Source organism: Rhipicephalus microplus, chromosome X (genome assembly GCF_043290135.1).
Source record: "Rhipicephalus microplus isolate Deutch F79 chromosome X, USDA_Rmic, whole genome shotgun sequence".
NCBI lineage: Eukaryota > Metazoa > Arthropoda > Arachnida > Ixodida > Ixodidae > Rhipicephalus > Rhipicephalus microplus.
The window spans coordinates 9,084,104-9,107,820 of NC_134710.1; the positions used below are offsets into that span (position 1 = coordinate 9,084,104).

At 45.1% G+C, this 23,717-nt stretch overlaps 1 long non-coding RNA gene across 1 annotated transcript; it reads right to left on the bottom strand.

Annotated features, from left to right (window-relative positions):
• Window positions 1–2,044: 2,044 nt before the first annotated feature.
• LOC142776790 (uncharacterized) lies at window positions 2,045–18,788 on the bottom strand. Its single transcript, XR_012887807.1, has 3 exons — window positions 18,545–18,788; window positions 17,625–17,797; window positions 2,045–2,130 (listed from the first exon to the last, which is right to left on the bottom strand). It is a non-coding gene; the product is annotated as an uncharacterized LOC142776790 (long non-coding RNA).
• Between the last annotated feature and the right edge of the window lie 4,929 nt (window positions 18,789–23,717).

Below are 23,717 nucleotides of genomic sequence, written 5' to 3' on the forward strand. Positions count from 1 at the left end.
GGAGAGCGAATTCTCTGAGATCAATTCTCTGCAGTCATGTAGAAAGCAGTTCTTCGGCATCTTCTCCGCACGGATTGCGAAAATAAACGAGATTCTCAGGTCACGTTCAGTTTCTGCTAAGCTATACTTCCTCGCATATGCATGTCAGGATAAAAAACCGCAGAAATACTTCTAGAAATGGTGCTTATGCGAAAATCATGGCAGCGCTGCGCGTTCAACGTGCGTTCACCGACAGCGCTTGGAAGGGATGTGGCGTTGCGAAGTCACGTGATGTGAGTGAGCCAATCGCATCGACGGTGGCGTGCGGGAAACGGATGTCACACTCAGAATTTTTTAAAGCTGATAGTCTTTCTTGGGGACCTTGGACGCAAAATTTTGGTCTGCCTCTCAGTAAATATGCCTGTTTGTCTGCCCTCAATGGTACCTTAAACGGCATCAAAGTGGCGAAACGGTACTCCAAACGGCCGACCCCATCCGCAGCACCCACTAAAATTGCTTAAGATTTAGCGTTCATACTTGTGCGATTGTCAATTAAAAAGCAATTATTGTGCATATCTGAGACACCATAAAAACACTTCAATAAACTGTATGTGTCTCTAACTAGAAAAGGCACACATAAGTAATTATAAGGACCGTAGCGTTTATCACGTTCGGTGAGTAGGCAACGCTTGCACGAAAAGGCAAGTATTTCCAAAGCTTTGCTAAGACGACACGGCGGTGGCACCTACGTGTCGCCTCGCGTTGTGCACCTTATGACCACCGAGACGGGCGCGTAGGGCGCGCGCGCTTCGTTTTCCTAGGTAACTGCCAGATGGCGCTCTTGTCTCACGTGGGGCGTGACTTGATGTAGTCGTTCGCCTCCGCTGCATGCTCGAGGCACTAAAGTTACGCCTCTAGCAAACAATTCCCAAATTTTCTTGTACAGGACATCAAATGAACGTTTTGTTCGCTCTCTCCAGATGCAAGAGTATCGTCTTTCGACGACATTTGCAGTGTAACATGAAATACGGGGCCAATTTTTCTTGGGTGAATCGAGCCACCCCAAAGCGACGCTCGCGGTGATTGGAACCGGCTTTTTAAAAGTTAGTGGCAGAGTGACAAAGCGATACTCTAAAGAAGACTTTTTTCTCGTTGTCTGCTGAGGATTGAAGGCTAATAATTTCCGTTATTACCCAAATTTTGATCATTCTTTTTTAGTTCATCTGAATATTCTGCCCTGCAGCGCTCACAGACAAAAAAAAAAAAAAAAACATCGCACCCCTCCCTCCCCCCGAGCGGCGCCAGCACGCATCGTGACCTGAGCAAGTTCATTCCGCCGACGTGGCACCCCTCGATGGATGAGGCCCTGCACAAGAAGCTCCAAAGTTCAAGAAACTCTCACAAAGCGCGAAAAATTTGAGCGCTGGTAGTGGACATCTGTCTTACAACACGATGGGGCTGCGCTATTGCTGTTCCATCCAAGGGCCAACTTTAAGTTCAAAATACTATTGTCATAACTGAAGACTATACTTCTTTAGAGACTGCTCAATTTTAATGAAACAAAACTGCTGTTTACAACAGGTTGTCTTATCAAGTACTGAGTCACCAGTATTTTGTAATTGTTTTTGTTCTATATAGGTGACTCGTTTCAGCCTTTATCATTATCTTAATACTTGTGTTCGGCGGCAGATGTGGTGCGTTCGAATGGGTCTCGTGCTGTCTCGTTTTAGTGTAAATATTTCGTGGCGCGGGCGCTGAGAGAAAAGGTTTCGGTCTGTTTTTTTTTGTCTAACTAAAATGCTGTCGCTGAGCTCGTCCAACTAACTTCGGCAGAACGAACGGATTGGTGAAGCTTTGACGGGATGAACATAGTTTCAAGCCACGGCATTTTGAAGGCACTTATCGACTTATGGAATGTCGAAATAGGCGTGGTCCTGTCAACTTTCTATTGACTTTAGATGCAGCAAATAATTACGACATGCGGGAGACATTCGATGGAGATTCCTGACCTCGATCTTTGACATATCTTGGATGATGTTCATGATGGTGCCAGCCACGCGGGGATCTTGGCCGGCTACCATCTCCGGGTTTGGCAGAGACGCCTTACGTTCACCGTTGTCAGCCGTCGACTCGCCCTCAGAGAGGGGGTGCCTGCACAGCGAGCAATTTCAGTGCACAAACGCATGCATCCAATAGAGCGCCGTCAAGCATAATATGCAATATGTAGGACTGCGATGAATGACCATTCAAATAATAACTTTATAGGCGTTCGGAAATCCATGTATTGCGCACATTCCTTAATTTGCTTTTTTTCCTAAAAGAGGAATACACATTTAGACGGCAAACATTTGACAATATTTGTTGTTCTCTTAGTATGACTTTTTTGTGAATATGTGGGCTAAGTAATACAGAATCCTGGTATAATTTTTTAAAAGAAAATATGCTTGACAGAAATGCGTTTGGATGGGCGAAATTATAAAATGTACGTGTGTTGCGTGACCAGAAGTCTAATGTCGATAGTCTCCTAGCACACCTAAATTTATTTAGGCTGGCGATTCCATTCAGGGTGGAACGTGAAACAAAAAAATTCTTCCTTTACTCGACATTGTAATTTCGCAATGCGCATGGTCTATAAGGTGGCGTGCAAGGTTATTTGAAATGGTTGATTCAAAAATTATAGAATTGTTGATCGCGCGTCCTAGTCGCAGTACCTCGAGCTTATCCGCCTCTTTCCTTAGCTCGCCCTTGGAGCGTTTCCTCATTTTTCGCCGTTCAAAGCTGCGAAATGCTGCTGCCTTTTACAAAGCTGCTATGGGAAGGAAACATAAGGAGTCAATCATTCGTTCGAAGGTGGCTGGGGCGTTACAAAGGCCGAAGGGCATGAACTTGAACAGATATAGGCCATAGGACGTGATGAATGCAGTCTTTTAACTGTCTACTTCATCTACCTCTATCTGCCAGTAGACGGAACGAAATCTATAGAGGAAAAATACTGGGACCCATAGAGGCAATCAAGAGCATCATCAATTCGTGGTACAGGGTACACGTCTTTTTTTGGTAATTTTGTTGAGGTGCCGATAATCAACGGAGAAACCACATGCACCGTCTTTCTGGAGGACTAGCACTACTAGAGAAGCCCAAGGGTTAAGGATGGCTCAATGATGTCCTTGGCGAGCCTTTTGTCGACCTCACTTTGGATAATGTGATGCTCGGCCACCAACACCCGACATGAACGCCTATGAATAGGATGCTCATTACCAGTGTTTATGCGGTGGGTCATACCAGTAGCTTTCCCCAATGGACGGCCACTGAGTTCAAAAACGTCGATGTAGGACAGCAGAACCAGGCGGAGCTCGTCAGTCTGCTGCGGCGTTAAGTTGGAAGCGATCATCGACGTAATATCGCTGTAGAAGCAAGTGTCAGATTGATTTTGAGTGTTGGGGTCAGAAGAAGCGGCCATCGTAAAAACATCTACCGCATTGTCTTCTAAGGTGCAGAGCAACGCCAAAGAGATCCCTTGTGAAAGCACTTGAGGCGTAGAGCTAAAGTTGACAACTGGAAGACACGTGGGAATTTCTGCGACGGACAGAATGGAGTGCGGCAATGTAATGCCACGATTTATTAGGACATCGATGATGGGGGTGAAAACATAGTCACCGTCGGGAAGTGGTGGTATTGAGACGAGCTCTATGTACGTCAGTGTCTGTGGAGGGAGGCGCGCATGTCCCGTTGTCCAGAGGCGACTCGGCCATTGTGCAAGAGATTCTGATGCGGGCAAGTGTAGACGGAGCGTACTGGTCGATCAGTCTATCAGGGCAGAATGCGCGGACAGGAAGTCGAGGCCTAAGATTATGTCGTGGGGGCATTTATAAAAGATGGTGAAGAAAACAACTGTGTGTCGATCCGCAATGCTTACATGAGCGGAGCACATTCCAACGATAGATGCTTTTCCGCCATCCGCAACACGGACGAACTGAGTGGTCGTAGGTGTGAGATCCTTCTTCAGCTTGCGGCGAAAATAACTCGTCATCACGGAAAGTTGAGTGCCAGTGTCGGCAAGATCAGTGACATGTACGCTATCTACTTGTACGTCTATAAGGTTACGTTTTGTCCGTATCGTCAAGAGAGGGTATTCTGTCGATGGATGGATGGATGGATGAATGAATGGATAGATGGATGAATGAATGGATGGACATGGCTGTGCCCTTTAGATCGGGCGGTGGCAAGCGCCACCAAGCCGTAATACTTAATGAACCGAAAACTAGATTATATATATATATATATATATATATATATATATATATATATATATATATATATATATATATATATATATATATATATATATATATATTCCTTTAAATAGTGAAGTGGAGGATTCGTACTTTGCAGTGAAAGGTTTAATTTTCACTCGTGCCTTGACTTTAGCCACCAAACAGATAATTTCCTTCTAGTTAATTATACTCGCTTAAAGTCTATTTTGGCTTCCCTGTCCCTAAACCCCAGTGCTTTAAAAATCTCTTCGCCATCATCCTGAACTATCGGGTGAAGCCGTTTACAAACCATTTTCAAGTGTTCAGCAGTTTATTCTTCCTCTCCACACGCACTGTATACTGTATCTACCCCTTCGTATTTGGCCCGATATACCTTGGTTCGCAATACTCCCGTCCTGGCCTCAAACAGTCGAGAACTACCCCGAGTATTATCATAGATCCTTTCCTTGGCAATTTCCTGCTTAAAAGTTCGATAGATCTCTATTGCGGACTTCTTAATCATACCGATTCTCCACATATTGGTCTCAGCTTCTTTCACCTTCTTCTTAACCGATAATTTTTTTTTTTGGTTTGGCTCCTGCTGTTTTCTAAGTATTTACCAGTCAATTTTCTGGTTCGCTTCCTTCATTTTGTATCAAAATTCTTCATGTACAAGTAGCTGAATACCTTCCTAGCCGAACGCTCCTGCCCCGTTTTTCTCAATCGCTTCTCAAATTTTATCTTGCTGCTAGCTTCCCTGCCCTCAAATGATGTCCATCCCATATAACCTTGTACTCCCTGCTTTGGTATATTCCCGTGAGCTCCTAAAAGAAGCCTACTTATTCCACGTTGCTTAATTTCTAATCTTGCTTAAACTTCTGATCTCATGCACAAGACCTCATTGCCGAACGTCAGACCTAGAACCATTACCCCTTTCCATATTCCTCTCACAACATCATATTTATTGTAATTCCACAGTGCCTAGCTGTTTTTCATTACCGCTGCATTCCTGTTACCTTTAGTCGTCACGTATGTTTCGTGTTCCCTGAGGTAGTCGGCCCCATTGCTTATCCATACGCCCAGATATTTGTATTTATCTGTTATCTCTAGCGTGACCTCCTGTATTCTAAGATCACTACCTTCATTGTCATAAAAATCATGACTGCTGATTTTTTCTTACTGAATCTGAAATCTAACCTATCTGCCTCATTACCGCAGATGTCCACCAATCTCTGCAAATCTTCCTTGTTGTCGGCCATTAGCACTACATCATCTGCGTACATCAATGCTGGTAGTGCCTGTTCAATGAGTGTTCCTTGTTTCACGAAAGAGAGGTGAAGTCCAGTCCACTTCCCTATAATTTGGCCTCTAATCCTTGCAGGTACATCCGTCAGTCCGAGTGATGCAGCGCCACCTTCGGAAGCTGCAACACTTGGTTTTCCGTCGAAAAACCTCGTGGGAAGGTGGCGAAAGACTGTCGGCGGGGCTGTGGAGAACGAGACTGGCGACGTTGGGAGAATAGAGAGCGGGAGTAGCTGTCTTTAATAGCAGGTTACTGGGCAAAATGGTCACGGCTGGCCTCATGGCGATAGGCAGAACGCGCATCGAAGGGACGTGAAGGGATGTGCAGGGACGTGGAAGGGCTTGTGCAGGAGGAACCCAGCGACTTCTGCAACGGCTAGAAATGTGCCCGATTTAGTGACATGAGAAGCAGATCGGCTTGTCATCGTGTGTTCGCCATGCGCATGGATTACGGAACGTTGAGGGAGAGCTGGTCGGGAAGGGACGTGCAGGCGTGTATGGGGGCTGGAAGTCGGGGCGGGAAGGTGGTGAAATAGAGTGAATTCCCAAGCTGGTGATTTCCTGCTGGATGACTGCTTGAATGAGAGGCTACATAATATGAGGATAGGGGTCTGGGCACGTTGGTCCCACCTTAGCTGGAGCAGCCGCTTCAAGCTCTCGCCTGACGAGTCGCGTCAAGTTGTCACAGGTGTCTGGTGGATGATATGTGTCGAGACACAAGGATGTCGCAGCGGTGTTCGGAAGGCGCTGGAACTGAAGGGAGATGCGCCTGCTTTCACCTTGTTGGAACTGGTGGCATTCTTGAATAATTGCATCAACAGATGACACATTGTTGAATACCAACAGGTTGAAAACATCTTCGGCGATACCCTATAGAATATGCGCAACTTTGTCAAGCTCCGACATGTTTTTGTCAGCTTGGCGGCATAGTGAGAAGACGGCCTGAATGTAACTGATGTGGGACTCCGTGGATGATTATGCGCAAATCGACAACTCATTGTTCACACCTTCACGACGACCAAAGTGGTTGCTAAAAAGCTCACGGATCTTTTCCTTGAAGCTGTACAAGCTTCTAATGTCATGCTCGTGGTTGGTAAACAAAACACGAGGGATTACATCGAGATAAAAGATGACGTTCGCAAGGATATGTGTGGGGTCCCACCTGTAAGTGGTGCTGACGCGTTCGTAGAGGCGTAGCCAATGTCAGAATCCTCGAAAACACGTCAGGGTCTTTGAGGGCGGGAAGCGTCACGAAAGTTGTCGTAGGAGCTGGGTTGACAGGCCGGGAAGAATGGTGGGCAACCGGGGAGGATGTAGCCGAGTCTCGAGTGGTCACGTTGAAAGCCGCGAAGGAGCGTCCGCTTCGAAATTCCGTGGCGAGGACGGGGATCGCACAACTTCACCAAATATGTTACGTGAAGTAGACCGACTCAGAGGGGTAGTCACAGATGTATTTTCAGCCGGTTTAGCGAGCAGCGCCAGCCACAGAGATTTGCTCGCGCCAGTCTATATGCTTTTATTCTTCGTGTCCATGCACTGGCACGCAGCAATATTTACAACATATGTACATAACGTAAACGAGGAAGCTTCCGACACTTGATGCCCTCGGAATTTATAGGCACCGAGACCCTCGAGGAGGAGGGCACCGCCCGTTGTTGGGCGCGCATAGCGTCTCTGAGGGACGCGTCCAGCGTCTTTGACGGACGGCTCCGGTGTCCGTGAAATACGCGTCAGTGGCTCTTAGAGAAACACCAGCAAGGGTGTTGAGAGAGCACTGCCCAGTGCATAGCGAGTCCATGACAGCATCTCTGCTGGGCTGACGATGAACTAATGGACAAGGATCTGCAGCTACTGCCTGGAGGGTCACTGTTTAGGAGGCCGAAGTGTCCGCTCTTGCAAATGCCGGGAACAGCTGATGGCGCATAACGTCGGACCCGGCTAGACGTCGCGGACTCAGCTCTGACCTCCGGGCTCCCCCTCTGCAAATGCACCATCACAGTGAAACCCACAAGGGCCATACACTACCCCCTAAGACCTGCCAGGCTCATTGTACAAGAATGAGTAAAGTTGGCAAGCGAGAGGAAGAAGAATTCGCGCCCACTCAAGAAATCGCGTCCCATACCAGACGGAGGGACTTCTTTACCACCTGGCTCGAACCGATACACAAAGACACTTTGTAACATAGTTCGTTGGCACGCGTTTCTCAAATCCCTTGGATGCATAACGTAATCGCCCTCCACGGCGCAGCATTGACGGGGCTCTATTCGAAAAAACTTGTTTCCAAACGCATGAAGGCAGGAGCATCTGAACGACATTGGCCTGCATCCAAACGCCTTTCTCTGCCTCAAATCGAGAATTCGATTCCTCTCTCTCTACCTCTGTATCATTGTCCGTGTCTTCAGTCTTCGGCCATGCTTATGGAGTTCATTGTAGTAACGAGTGACATACCCGGATCGGCAGCTACAAGCTCAAAAGTTTCTGCCTGACATTCACCCACGCTAACCGAGAGGCATTAGTGTGTTATTTCAATAGAGCCCTTCCGGAGAAACTCTACCTCCGACTTTGTACTCGGTGCTTTGACGAGTGCGTCTGCACTCTTTTCCTGCTGAGCTGGAAATACCGCATCTGCCGTGCGCTGAGAAATTAAATCCTTCTGATTCCAGCCAGGCTAGTGGTGTATCTTACCTCATACTGCCCAGGAATGCTGTCATTACAATCTAACTCACGCGCGCGTTCTGTAAACCTAGCACTCGCATCACCACTAGTGGCTTCGCTTTTGTACATTGAACATTCACATGCCTCCTTAGCACAGTCTGGAGCTCAAGCCGCTTTAATTCGGAAAAAAGCAATGGTCCTTTTAATTCATCAGCATGCTTTCCTTTTTCCTCAGCACGCCCTTTTTTATTATTTGCCTCACGCTTTTTAGCTTCAGCTGAGCGCTTTTCCTCTTTTGCATGGAGCTCCTTAATAATTTACCAAGAATGGTGAAGCTCTCAATCATATAATCATAAGGCAAGTATTGCCTGAATGATGTGCGGCTTCCGTGCGGCGTTCTCCACGTCCTCCCTCAATTCCACACAAAGCAAAACACATCAGGCTTGCGTAGCGAATTTAGGTACATAACCACAAGCTCAGACATCAAACTCTTCTCCTTATCTATTCTCCATCAATATCACTAAGGAAAATTACGCAAAAAACGCTAAATTTTGATACAGATAACCTACCAGTTTCAAGCTTCAAATCTACCTTTAAAAGCTCGGCAAATCTTGAAGGAAAAAAAGTCTGACACTCACGTCAATGCAGTAATAGGTTCTGTTGCGTTGTCCAGGTTTCAGCATGTTCAAGTTGCAAGGCCCACTGCCATCGCACCGCTGCTACCAGTTGTTACGAAGAAAATAGGGCCCCACAGGGTTCTTGGGTAGCGTGTCGCAAGGGCCAACGGATTGGGCAGGAAGGATCCAGACAGTGGCAAGGCAAAATGCCGCCAGAAGGAAAAAAAGCGTGTATATTTACAACGTATGTACAAAACGTGGACGAGGGAACCCCCGACACTCGATGCGACGGCCTTTTATAGGCGCCGAGACGCTCGAGGAGGAGAGCACCGCCCAGTGTTGGGCGCGCGCAGCGTCTTCGAGAGACGCGTCCGGCGTGTCTGATGGACACTTCTGGTTTCCGTGACGGCCGCGTCACTTTCTCTTGGAGGAACACCAGAAAGGTGGGCGAGAGAGCACTGCCCGGCACGTAGCAAGTTCATAACAACACTGATACGATGCCTTCCATATAAGAGCATGACATCCAGCGCTGTAGTTATCTCTTTGCAGCGAAGCAACCCGCAAGGTGTGAACGGAGTAGTTTCTTGCACGGCGGTGTTATAAGCGAACGTGTGTAGGGAAGAATCTCAGCCCCAGTTTTTGTGGTCTTGGTAAACGTGAAAGAATAGCTTGTTGACGGCCGTCTTCTTGAGTTTCTCTGTAAAGCTATTCCTTTGTGAATGGTATGCAGTAGTTTTTCGATAAACGGTTCCGCTAAGCTGCATGACGCCTTGTATCATCCGGGCGGTAAGACCTGTTCCACGATCAGTTAGGACAACTGCTGGTACTGCACAACCCAGGATGGGGTTCTGATTGAGAAAGTGGGCAATATTACTGGCGCTGTCACGTTGTAGTGCCTTCGTTGCTTAATATCGCGTCGTGTAATCAGCAACTAAAATGTAGCGTATTCAATCATGAGACTTGGTGAAAGGTCCGAGCATGTCCATGCCAATTTGTTGAAACGGTTGTGCTGGAAGGGCAACGGGCTTCGGAAAAGCGGGTGTGCACTGAGGTGGTGCCTTGCAGCGCTGGCATTCGCGACACGTTTTAAGTAATGGTTCACGTCCCGACTGACCTTTGGCCTGTAGTAGTGTTGGCAAATCCGGGCCAAAGTACGCGTGAATCACAAAGGGCCGGACGAAGACTTATCGTGACAGACAGACAAGACATCCACTCGTAACACTGATGGGATGATGATCAGGTGTTCAATTGCACGTGGTCACACGTTCTTTATACTAAGGATATCGCTGCGAACAAACAACGATAATTGCGATCGTGAAAATGCTGGTGGCGGATGCAAACTGTGGTCTTCAAGATAGTTCATGAATTTTCGAAGCTCGAAATCGCTTTTCTGATTATGAGATGTTCAGCCAACTCAGATGCACTGATATCGCAGTGAAAACGATCACCTAACACTTAACGCCTTTGTAAGGGGAGCTCTAAAGGCAGTCCACGTTAGTCTGCCTCCGGCTAGACTTGCAAAACTGATTGATTGATATGTGGGGTTTAACGTCCCAAAACCACTATATGATTATGAGAGACGCCGTAGTGGAGGGCTCCGGAAATTTATACCACCTGGGGTTCTTTAACGTGCACCCAAATCTGAGCACACGGGCCTACAACATTTCCGCCGCCATCGGAAATGCAGCCGCCGCAGCCGGGATTCGAACCCGCGCCCTGCGGGTCAGCAGCCGAGTACCTTAGCCACTAGACCACCGCGGCGGGGCTAGACTTGCAAAATTGTAAAGTTGAATCCTTGAAGTTATAAGCTCTACCTGGCCAGACGTCCGGAGGGGTTTCTAAGATTCGCCAACCAGCAGATGGCAAGATGATCGGTAACAACTCTGAACTGGCGGCCATACAGGTACAGTCTGAATTTACCTATCGCTCAGACAAGAGCTAGGCACGCCTTTTCAGTCACTATCCAGCTAGCATAAGAAATTGGACATTCGATGTCATCTTGCCACTGGACTAAGAATGCACTATTTCGGCCAATGTTATTGGCGTTTGTGTGTATCTGATTGTCGGCATGTTTATCGCACTGTTCAAGTACGGGCTCAGTTTAGAGGCGCTGTTGAAGCACGGGAAAAGTGTGTATTTGCTCAGGGCCCCACACGAAGGCAACGTCTTATTTTGCTGGACGAAGGGGAGGTGGGGCTACTTTAGCAACATTTTGCACAAAACGGATGTAGCATGCAAAAAGGCCCAAAAATCGACGCACATCTCGTTTGTTCGTAGGTGGTGGGAAATTAAAAACAGCCAAGCACAAAACAACTTTTGTGCTTTTTCATGGCTTCCAAATGGTCATTACTTCTTCCATCCTTCTCTCATTGAATATTCTTGATATACTGGCATCTGATAATAATTTTCTTGGTACTACTCTGGATAAAGACTTTAAATATAATATTCGTGCCAACTCGCTCACCAAAAAGGTTTCTTTTAGTATCCGCAATATCATTAAAGCACGTTCATTTTTTGAACCTCCCATTTTTCTCACTTTATCATGGTTATATTAACAGCCATTTATCATACTGCCTATCATCATAACGCCATTAATCTCTAACCGCTTCAGCGCCTTCAAAACAAGGCGATAAAACTAATGCCATATATCTCATTCCGTTTCCATTCTATACCCATCTATTAACACCTACGCAGTCTACCAGTTCAGGAGTTGTTTTATCAAAGATTATCCCTCATCACATATCATCTTATTTATCATGAAATATTATTAGATAGTATTCCTCACTATGTCCTTGTCGATAACAATAATACCAGGTTTTCAGAGCAAGAAACTTTATTTTTTTAAAATAAGATCGAACTATGGCAGAGTAACAGTTCGCTTCTAAGGTATTCATCATTGGAATTGCATGCCTCTTCATGCTAAATCTTTTAAACACAACATGAAAACATATTGTTAAAGGAAGCTTTTGTTCATCCATATTAAATTCATTTTCATCAATATATATATATATATATATATATATATATATATATATATATATATATATATATATATATATATATATATATATATATATATATATATATATATATATATAAACATAATATTCGTATAGGAAAGAAGACGCAGGTACGAAGTTATTTTATATTTAATAAGTTATTTATTAATAATAATTATTATAGTTATTAATAAGTTATTTATTAAAATAACTTCGTACGTGCGTCTTCTTTCTTATACGAATAATATTTCCCGGACCCAGCATCACTATTATTTTTGGTATATATATATTATATATATATATATATATATATATATATATATATATATATATATATATATATATATATATATATATATATATATATATATATATATATATATATATATATATGTGTGTGTGTGTGTGTGTGTGTGTGTGTGTGTAATGTAACAAGCGCGTTCTTCGGACGAGTTTCAGCAAGAAACTCGCCAGGGCAAGCAACATATATGTTGTTATATATGTTGTACCCACCCCCTCTGTAATGCCCTACGGGCCCTGAAGGTATTCTAATAAATAAATAAATAAATAAATAAATAAACACAGCTGCAACCCAGAAAACAGGCGGCCGAGAGCGCGACACACGAATTTCGTCGTCTTTTCTCTCTGGCACAGAGCTAGCGCCAATATATATATATATATATATAAATAAGGGAAAGAAGTGTATACCTAAGGGCTCGTTTTTCCGTGTTTTAACACAATATTAATGAGATATAACAGACAGTAATGCCAAGGAATGTACAGGGGAAGTTATTAAAACCAATGGAATGTAAATAAGAAGAAAGAAAAGTGGATGAAAAAATTACCAACTGTGAGCAGGAATCGAACCTACGACCTTCGAATTACGCGTTCGGTGCTCTTACCACTGAGCTATCACAGCGGCCCTCCCTCCATCCACTTTTTTGGGTTTATCTGTGAATTTAGAAGTAGGAGCGACAGTCAGTGCCATCTATGAGCCAAACAGCGAGTGTGAAAACACTCTTATGCGCATGTTTGGCGTCACGTAGCACGTGAACTTATTATGAGCGGGCAGCTGATTAATTGTCCCTCTTATACATACTAAACACACCAAGTCTGCCAGTACGAGACCCTCGTTCAATGAAATAAGGGAAAGAAGTGAATACCTAAGGGCTCGTTTTTCCGTGTTTTAGCACAATATGAATGAGATCTATCAGACAGTAATGCCAAGGAATGTACAGGGGAAGTTATTAGAACCAATGGAATGTAAATAAGAAGAAAGAAAAGTGGATGAAAAAATAACCAGCCGTGAGCAGGAATCGAACCTAAGACCTTCGTATAACGCGTTCGATGCTCGAACCACTGAGCTACCACAGCGGCCGTCCCTCCATCCACTTTTTTGGGTTTATATGGGAATTTAGAAGTAGGAGTGACAGTCATCGCCATCTATAAGCCAAACGACGAGTGTGAAAACACTCTTATGCGCATGTTTTGGCGTCACGTAGCACGTGAACTTATTATATATAAATATATATATATATATATATATATATATATATATATATATATATATATATATATATATATATATATATATATATATATATATATATATATATATATATATATATATATATATATATATAAGTATAGATCTTTCTGTTCTGAGTGCAACTTCAATTTGGTCGCTCTTTTTGCTGCCGTTAGTCTTTATGCACGCCACTAATTCGAGGTCCCACTGAGAGTCCCGTACTTTGTGAACTCCTGATGTTGTATGTATCATGTAACCCATTCTTTGTACATGGAATAATAATGAGTAAACTTGAATAAACTTGAATAAACTTGTGTTGGTCCGCCTGAATACCATCATGGCTAACAAGGTGGCCAAAGAACATTAGTTCGTCATAATCAAAATGAATTGTTTCTGCTTTCAGCGATAGGCCTGCGGTTCAAATCGCCACAAAGGCACATCAAAGCCAGTGCTTGTGCCGCTCAAACGTTTCTAAAAAGACAAGGAGCTCATCTAAGCAAGCAGACACGCTTTTCACTCAAGACCTGATAGCACTGTATCCGTCATCCTATGGAACGTCGCAGGAGCAGAGCACAGGCTGAATGGTAGCGCTTTGAATTCATACAGCCCATCAGGAATTAGCCATGCTTTTTTTGCGGTCACGTTCATCAACTCCGATCTTCCAATAGCCGCTGCGTTAATCCATGGAGGAGAAATATCAAGAGTGTTGCAGGCGGTCTAGTGTGTCGTTCATGCGTCCATGAGAATAAACGTCTTTTTTTTTTACTCTTTTGAGTTTATGGCAATCGACGCAAAATCTAAGGGTGCCATCCTTCTCATTTGCCAGTACGATGGGGGACGACGACGGACTGGTCGAGGGTGGTATTACGTCGTCGTCTAGCATCGGCCTCACTTGATAAGCGTATGGCCTCTTGTTCCTTTTGTGACACCCAGAAGGCGTGCTGACGTATGAGTCGTTAAATAGGGTCTGTTACAATGCGGGGCTGCACGTCGATGTTTGCTTTATTTTGAATGTAGACGCGAAACAGTCGCGAAACATGCAGAGAAAACAGTTTATTTGCTATTTCTGCGCACATCGCAGCTTCGCATTGACATCGACTGTAGCGGGTGTTGTGGTGTCACCTTTGATGGTTGCGGAAATCAGAGCAATAATTGATCATGGTACATCATATATCATCATTCCGTGGGCCTTTGGCGGACGCCTTGAAGCGAAAACCAAGATGCATCATAGTGAAGCAACAGAGAAGCGATATATATTTGAGCCTGACGCAGTCACCCATCAACCCGGTTCTGCATGACGTACTGTGTGTGCGCGCGCCTGTTCAAAGCCATGGAATGTTTACCCAAGAAATGCCGTTTCCCCTGGCATTCATTCGTAGATGTTTCACTAGTTACCTTTACAGTTCCGCGATCCTAATTAAAACGGTGGCGTTCCCACGTTCCTCCAAAAAAAAACTATAGTTTCAGGCACGCCGTTCCTTTGAACGCCGTTCCCTACACGCAAACGTTAAAAACGTATTCGTGTAGTGTTTAGCCGAAAGAATGCCAACCAAGATTGTGTTAAAGATGACATTTAAACTACAAAAATGTTATCAAACGAGCTGATTACAATGTTATAGACGCCATCTGCGTGGTTTGCATACCTACAATGTTATAGACGCCATCTGCGTTGTTTGCACACCCTGGAATGCACCACTCTATATGCTAAAGCGTAGAATAGCACTGAATAGGTGCTAGAGCACCCTAAAGACAGACTACGGCAATTTATTTAGGTCAATAGATGCCACTGAGGTTTCTTTTGGCAATTTCATATTTTAATTTCATTTATTCAAGGCATAATCATTACACTTTGCCTTGGGGGACACGACCAAAGGCTAAATGAACGCCTGACTAAGTCGTGTCACCCTGGCAGCAAAAGCATAAACACACCAACAAGAATTTGTTGTACAGAGCACACTGGTACATAATAATCCAGAATGATAACAGGAATAAAGAAAATTATAAGTTCACAAATATATAAAAACAGCTGTCTTAAAGTGATAATGATTTAGCGAACGTGTACTCATATTGAGCCACAAACAAACTTAATAAAAAAAAATAGTCTCTAGCGGCTATTGCGAGAGAAATGCACAAAAACATAATCAACATTCACTAGAAAACAAAATCGATATGACTGGGCAGGCTTATGTACAGAAGGAGAAACATACGAACATACCAATCGAAATTTTTCAACTTTCGTTATTTATCCGAAATAGTGGACTTGGCAAAACCGTAGAAAACCCAAAATCTAAATTTTTGGTTCCTCGGCTTGGCTTTCCACTGGCCCCACTGCGCGTGACGTTCAAAGTGCCGGTACTGCCGAACGTATTGAGTAGGCAGGCAACGATCGTATGTGTTTGGCTCGAAAATCAGAGGTTTGCTGGCCTAAAACCACGGCAAATAACTGCGGAAATTTCGACCATCTGGCGTTCTTTAACGTGCATTGAAATCGCACAGTACTCGGGCTCTGTATTTAACCTTCACCAAAATGCGAATGCCACGGGCGGGATCAAACTCGCGACCTTCGGGTCAGCAGCTGACCACCACAACCACTGTTGCACAAAAACGTAAACGGCAGGGCTTCGCCGGTGTCCCTGACGTAAAAAATTTTTAAACTCTGCGCATTAGGAAACATGTGGCTACTGAAAGTGTAAATAAGTAATGAAGCAGAATACATTTGTTTACGTTATGTGCTTGCCCGACTTATCCTGCGCCATCTGATGGCATCACCTCTGGAGGCATCTCAAGCTAGAGCCTAGTGTATTGAAGTGGAACGCTAACGCCTAGTTTATGGGCAAACTGAAACACTCCTATAGAGGAAGAGTGCATAGGTTGGTGTACAGCAGCGCCCAATTGTGCGGCGACAGGATTGGCGAATAGTATCGGAGAAGTAAGAGCCGTCTTTTGCTGGATGCGCTGCTTACTGAACCTCGAAAAAACTTGGTATAAACCAGTCTCCGAACTCTAAACAAGCAATACTACAGGTCATTTTCCGCTAGAGTCACGACAAAAATGGTGCAGTGTGATCATGTTTTCGCTGAGCATTTGCTCTTCTAGCTTTCGTCCTCCGTGCTTGTTGCGTCACTTTGCATGATTTACGGTTTACGTCCCTGTGTACGGCATTTGATGAAAAAACCGCTAATCTTGTATTCTGTGACTCATTTATTATTTCACTCAAAATCGCAAGTCATTTGTACTATCAAGCACTCGACAGGAGCATCTCGGGACCATAGAAATGCCATTACTTATCGATATTGTAAAATATTCGCTGTAGTGGCCTTATACTGAGGGCCTTCTACGATGAACCACAAAAAAAAAAGATGGAAAAGAAGAGCAATTCTGTGGTTAGAGTGAAGATTGCAAGATTAACACACTCTTTTAGATCATACCATTGGCTCGCTTCATATGCTGTTACAGGAAATACATTCTGAGTCAAGACCAAATCGCGACTATCTTTCTTGGACCAAAATTAAATTAAAAACAGTGGCAATATTCTGCGTCACGTGGTCGTGAGATTCTCCGCTTGCTTTCTGCATTTTACAGCGAAATATGTTATGAGATCACAACTCGGGTCACGCGCAGTTGTCCGCCGCCGCCGCCGTCGCCAGTGACCATAACCATATCGCGTGAGAGAAAAGGAAGAAAAAAAGCTAGCACCAATGACACTTTGTGGCTCCAATGCGAATGCGCCGGGTGCTAGACCAGTATTCCGCCACTGAACCACACCGGTGCTTGGGACTTGCTGGCAAAACTGCCTTAGGCAGGCTTGATGTCGCCAAAGTCATCGCGTTAATATGACTTGCAGAGAGCTTTAAAAGAGCGAAAGAACCGCCAGTCGTCGCACAATGCCAATAGCGTACAGAATGAGTCATCCAATGTCCCAATTTATTAAAAACACTTGTTTTTGGTCACCTAATAAGTTTGGCGCATACCCACTTCAGGTATAGTTTCTCATCGTCGTCAGCCACTGCATGAACAATTGACGCGAAATTCCTCGTAAATGTTCAGTGGATACGACGCTTCTCAGAAGAATGACGAGAATACCATAGCGAATGCTGGCCTACTGGAGCAAAAATTATAATATTATACTCTAGTAGGTATCAAGAGTGTGCTTGCAGTATAGTTACCCGATTAGTGTTGTTAAAGGCTTTGAAAGGCCGCTCTTCTAGCTTTCGCAGTGACTGTGCGGAGGCCGGGCGTTTTTTGATCCCCTTCATGCCATGCAGTTATTACGAACAAAAAACGCACTGACCTGACGGGCCGACTGAACCTCTTCTTATCGGGTTTCATGCCGCAGCGGTGTTCTACGTGGTCGTCCTCCATGGCTGCTGCTTGTTGGTTTGTTTGTTTGTATCCTCTAATCCATGGCTCATACCCACTCTGGGGGATTTGCCAAGAGAACATATAGTCTCATATGGACGATAACTGCATTATTGCTTACAACGAAAAAACAGGGGGGGGGGGGGGGGGGGTTAGGGGAGTTGTATAGTGAAGACAGTATGTTAAAAAAAAGAAAGAAACCAAAGATTTAGATAGTGAGAAAAATGAATCAACAACAAAGTAGACACTAATAGCTAAAACTTGATTTTAGGAGCCGACCAGACAGCTGGTTTTGCCAAACTCGAATAATTTGGTATGTCATGGATTTATCCAGAATTGAAAATTACTTTTCGACCCGTTTTTTTTTTTGAGGGGGAGGGGGTATCTGTTAACGTGGTGCTCGCACGTTTCTTCGTCTTCGTCGTCTGCCAACTGCCAGTTGACCGTCAGGTGCAGGAAATTGCATAAAACGCGCGCATGATATTGACTGCCTATCGTGTACATGCTGTTCCTAACATCTCTGTGGACACCCCATTGGCGACATCTGACAAAGCTATGTATTAGCTAAAAATTCTCTCAAATTGGGCCATGCCACTTGTACCATACAGGTTAACCTTACGTTCACTAACAAGGCATATAATAATACACGACAACGGAATACATTATCTACTCCTCTAGTTCTGGAACAAGCTCTCTGGCTGTCCAAAAATAGCGGGCAATTCATTAAGTAATAGCAATGCTCAATTTTTCAGAGAGAAATAAATAAATAGGGAGGTAGAACAGTGTTGAAATGAAGAACAATCAATATACGGTGATGAAAAATTCAAGATTCAGTCAATATTGTCTTCTTACCGCCACATTCACCGATCCTCCACACAGGCAGGTGCGAAGCCAACAGAAACTGCGGAAGCTCTAGCGACGTTCGTGCTTGACGCAACAGACAAAATATTCGGCTGTATACGGCGGCACACGATAAAAACTTAAATTAGAAATGGCAAAGTTTGCTACTACGACGCGCAAGCTTAGAAACTGAGAAAATGGGAAATTATGAAGACTAATGTAATTAACTTTAGGTTGTTACTAGTAGAGGGACTAGAATACGGGGAATGTGCAAAGCGGCGCGTGAATGCGTAAGAGGAGTGAGGGCCTTTCGCGGTGTACTCCCACGCCACAGCACTATGCTGTCCTTGGGTAAGAGAGTTCTGCCACTGCTTTCCAAGCAGCGCTCACTCCATCTGCAGAAGTTCAGCGCTTCTTAGGGTTCCTCGATGCGCGCGCCCTCTTTTGCCGCTTTGGAGGGTGGCACAGAGTTTCATAAAATAATACCTAGAGGGGAATCTGGCGCTAGTGTCTACGCGGGCTCCTTCAGCGGCGCTTGTACCCCCATGGGAATTATGGGAAGTACAGGCTACGGATCTGCGCTAGATGGATTACGTTCTTAAGACTCGACGCTTGTTTGCTCAGTGTAAAACAAAGTGACATGAAGTTAAGTCTAATTGAAACTTGCTTCATTTTTTTGTACGCAAGCTTTATTGCAAAAGGTTTTTGCGACTACGCGATAGAAGTGAGACTTTGACAAATTCAATCATCAGGGTATGCATTGCTCTGCCATATCATCCCAGATTTGACATCAAGATGTAAAGAAACATTCTTTAGAACATTTCAAAACAAATATTTTTGTTTTTCCCTCGAAAGTACTCAGTATCTATTTATGGTAATAACAGCACACACTTATTTGAGAAACACTTAACTTTTCATCAGCTGCGATGCCAGGTGTGTCGGTTCAAGTGGTCTGCCCCCAACGCACCTCTCGTTTTGTTGTGACGGTGAGCCAGAAGAGCGTGGGGGTGCGTCTACTTCGCGTCGCCTTGCAGTTTATTTCAACGAGTTTTCGCAAGAAGCACTAACAACAAACGTGAACTCGATGTAATATTCTGCACTGGCATAGGACGCTACATCTATGCGCAGCGGTGAATAGACGATGCTTCCTTTAAACTGTCCAACACAACTTATACAGCACTAGCGTTGTAGTAAATTGAGAGACCTAGCCGTTTAGAGTATCTTTCAACAACACAGGCGCAGCTTCAGTCTTTTGCACCCACCCCACTACCCAGTCTACACGAAGAACAAAACTGAAACTGCAGAAAAAGACCCGTAGACAGTTCACTGGCAAGCGCGATTCAATCCGAAGCCTGTTCTTCCCATAATTCCTGTGAGGAAATGCAATCGCAGCGCCACATTATTTTCCAGGTATTATTGTATGAAACTCCATGAAGAGTGGAGACAACCGCGTCGTCTGCTACGGAGTCCGCAATCACGATGCGTTCTCCGCAAGCCGCCTGCAGCTGCGATGGCCTGCCAACGAGTAATGCGCGGCTGCATGCAGAGCTGTATATTGTAGTTTGTATAGTTTGTATTTTTATTTGTAGTTCGGATAAAGAGCGCGGGGCGTTAAAGTACTGCGCACTTTCACCAGAGGGCTCCCTTCGCTCCGTCTTCGAGAAGGGGTCCTTTTCAAGAGGAACTTCGAGCCACATGGCGACAAGTTTTTATTCGTTGTACCTGCACCTTTACCAAATGAGATTCTGCACGCATGTCATGATGAGCCAACATCTGGACATATGAGTGTCAGCCGTACATTCGCCAGAGTTCATCTAAAATTCTACTGGCCAAAACTGTTAGCATCAGTTCAGCACTATGGTAAAACTTTCCGTCAGTGTCAAAGACGCGAAACTACATCCGTGAAACCTGCAGGCCTCCTCCAGCCAATAGAACTGCCGGATGCCCCATGCTAAGAAGTCGGTCTGGATCTGCTAGGCCCGTTTCCGACATCGACTGCACGCAAGAAGTGGATAGTCCTAGCCATGGACTCTCTCACTCGTTACGCTGAGACTGACTCGCTGTACAGTGCAACAGCCCTTGAATTTACCAAGTTCTTCATCAACAACATAGTCCTCAGACATGGTGCACCCAGCGTCGTAATTACAGATCGTGGCACAGCTTTTACCGCAGACCTAATCAAATGTCTGACGCCAATGACCCATACAGACCAGAGAAGAACTACGGCATACCATCCTCAAACAAATGGCCTAACGGAGTGTCTGAACAGAACTCTGACTGATATGCTTTCAATGTATGTCGACGCCGAACATAAACTGTAGGATGAAATATAGCCCTACATCACGTTCGCATACAATACAGGCATTCAAGAAACAACGCGGGTGACGCCACATGAACTTGTATTCGGCCAAACACTCACCACTGCACTGGATACCTTGTTACCACTGAATGATGAAAGCAGAAATCCACCCGACCTAGACGACGTCTTGCAAAGAGCCGAGGCAGCACGACAGATGGCGAGATACAGAATACGCCGCCAACAGCGTATCGACTCCTACCGGTACAATCAGCGTCGTACCGAAGCGCATTATCAACCAGGCGACAAAGTATGGATATGGACCCCAGTGCGTCGCCGTGGACTTTCTGAAAAACTTCTTAGCCGCTACTATGGGCCTTACGAAGTACTCCATCGTGTAAGCGATGTAACGTACCAAGTCAGAACCGCTATACACGGGAGCTCAAAACGCCGCAACCCTACAGAGGTTGTACATGTAGTCCGGATGAAGCTTTACTATGAAAGATCACCGGAAGACCAGTGACGCCTACCACGAATCTATTCATTGCCGGACGCATCGGGACGATGCGTCCGGCAATGATTCGTCCGGATTAGGCGATGCGTCCGGATTGTCCGGATTAGGCCGCGACATCTTGCGATGCGTCCGGATTAGACCGCGACATCTTGCCTGCATTAAAACAAGGCGCCAATCACCGCGCGCACAGGGACATACATGCGTGCCGTGTAGTGTTGCGCAGAAATGACGATGATGGCATGAGCACCCAGCTGGACCCGGCTGCTGTGCGCCACGCTTTTGGGACTTCTCTTGAAAAGGAAGAAGAAGGTGGACATCTTTGGTGTTCGACTGACACGTTCTACGACCATAGTCACTTTGTTTTGTGGGCACAGGTTCACCCTTTAATAAATACGTTTTATCATACCACCAGTCCTTCAGAATTGCTAAAGTATCGTTAAAATGAAGCGACCACATGGCTTTACAACAACGAGCAAGGAAATTGCAATTAATATAAGGCAATTTCAAATGTCATAGCTTTATTTGGGTGATAACTTTATTATACTGCAAAAGGAAGTGATATAACTGACTGCAAGTTAACCGCAGCGCATGCCTTGCTTCCACTTCTGCTGTTTCTCGTTGTTTCGAGCTAGCACAGGTGAATGCGCAACTTTACTTGTGCATAAATTGACATCAACATTTTTTCCAGAGAAACCCTGTGTTGCTCGCATGCCTGCCCATTGCACTTCACCCTTTTTATTTAATATTCAGTTGCAGCTTTGAGAGGGGACTTCCGGATGAACAAGTTGTCTGTCCAGGATGTGATTCCTTTAAAGTCCTCTTCACAAGATAAGAGCAAACTCATAACCTCACCGCTCGGATAACGCAAGTTCTCTTCAATCATAACATACTCCTTCCGTGCAGTTAAATATGCGTGTTCATGGTTCACCGAGTCTTTCATTGCATCCCTGCACTGCCAACACATCGTTTTCTTCAAGAGTACTTACACAAAAAATCCACCTCTATGGTGCAAAATGCCGCTTCTATTGAAGTCAACGCTTCGATGAAAAGAATTTCTCCATAATCAATTCCCTCTACAGAATCTCCACAACACTCCATTTTCCTTCGGGAAATCATGTCAACCAAGTATTGTGAGCCATCATTTTTAATACATGAGCATACTGGCATGTCCAAAAACTGTTTGACGCATACAAGCTTTAAAGCGCGTTTCATGTCGTAGGCGCTAAGAATGGGCAGCCGGGCGGACGTACGGACGGACAGACACACGGACGAGTGCAGGGACGGAGGCACAGATGCACGGACAGATGAATGGACGTACATACGAACCCAGGGACGTACGAACAGACGGACGCATGATCGGACGGTCATCGGATGGACGGAAAGACGGACGCACGGAAGCACGGACGGACTGATGGACGCTTCGCACCATTCATCATCATTCCCTTCATGGATATGCTATGACACTGTTTTTTTATTGACATGCAATGCAATGCAACTGGCTACGACAACTACGACGACATGCGACATACGACCCACGGCGTAAGAGGCTTTGCCCCTAAAAGAAATAGTTGAAGGCGCCGGCAGCAACAAGCGCACAACGTAGGCGCACATCTTTGTGCAATTGCAGCTTGTGTACAACAAAAGATTAAGAACAACGCATTTGGTGTTATCCAGATTCTACGAGTTAAATACGCATGTACGCAGCATGCGAATGAACGTGTATTGCACCCGGTGCACTGGACACCGCAATTAGATACGATCAGAATCAACATTTTCAACAGTCATTGGCGCCCTTCTGTAGCTGACGTAAAATAGTCAATCACATCAAGCTTTATCGCGATTGAAAGTGCCCGTGTGACAGCGCTTTAACTTTATAACTTTCGAAATGCTAAATTGGCATAACTTACGGTGCACAAACACGAATGGTCCATAAGTTGCCCCATGTCGCGCTTGATTTTTACAAGCCACAAGAGTCGCCTTTTCAGATCTTTCGCAAATATGAACATCCTGTAGCCATTTCGCGAGTGATTTGTGCTCCGAGGCTCGCAACATCCGGGCATTTTGCCCAAGAAAATGCCGCGCACATGGCTCACTCCCACGACGAGACAGAGGGAGCCGAATGGCGGCCACCGATCGGCTGGTGGCACTCACCCCTTCAAAGAGTGGTTCCACCCTCCGAGGGGGCACGCGCATCGAGGAACGCTAGCACCCCTATTCGCTGAGCGCCATCACGAGGTCATGAGTGAGTGAGTGAATGAACTTTATTTGGTCCAGCAAAACGCGACAAAACGTGCACCTGGCTAATCACATGACGGAACCGACAAGTCTAGCCTACCGGCCCAATCCAGGGCACGCTGGACGGCCAGGATTTGATC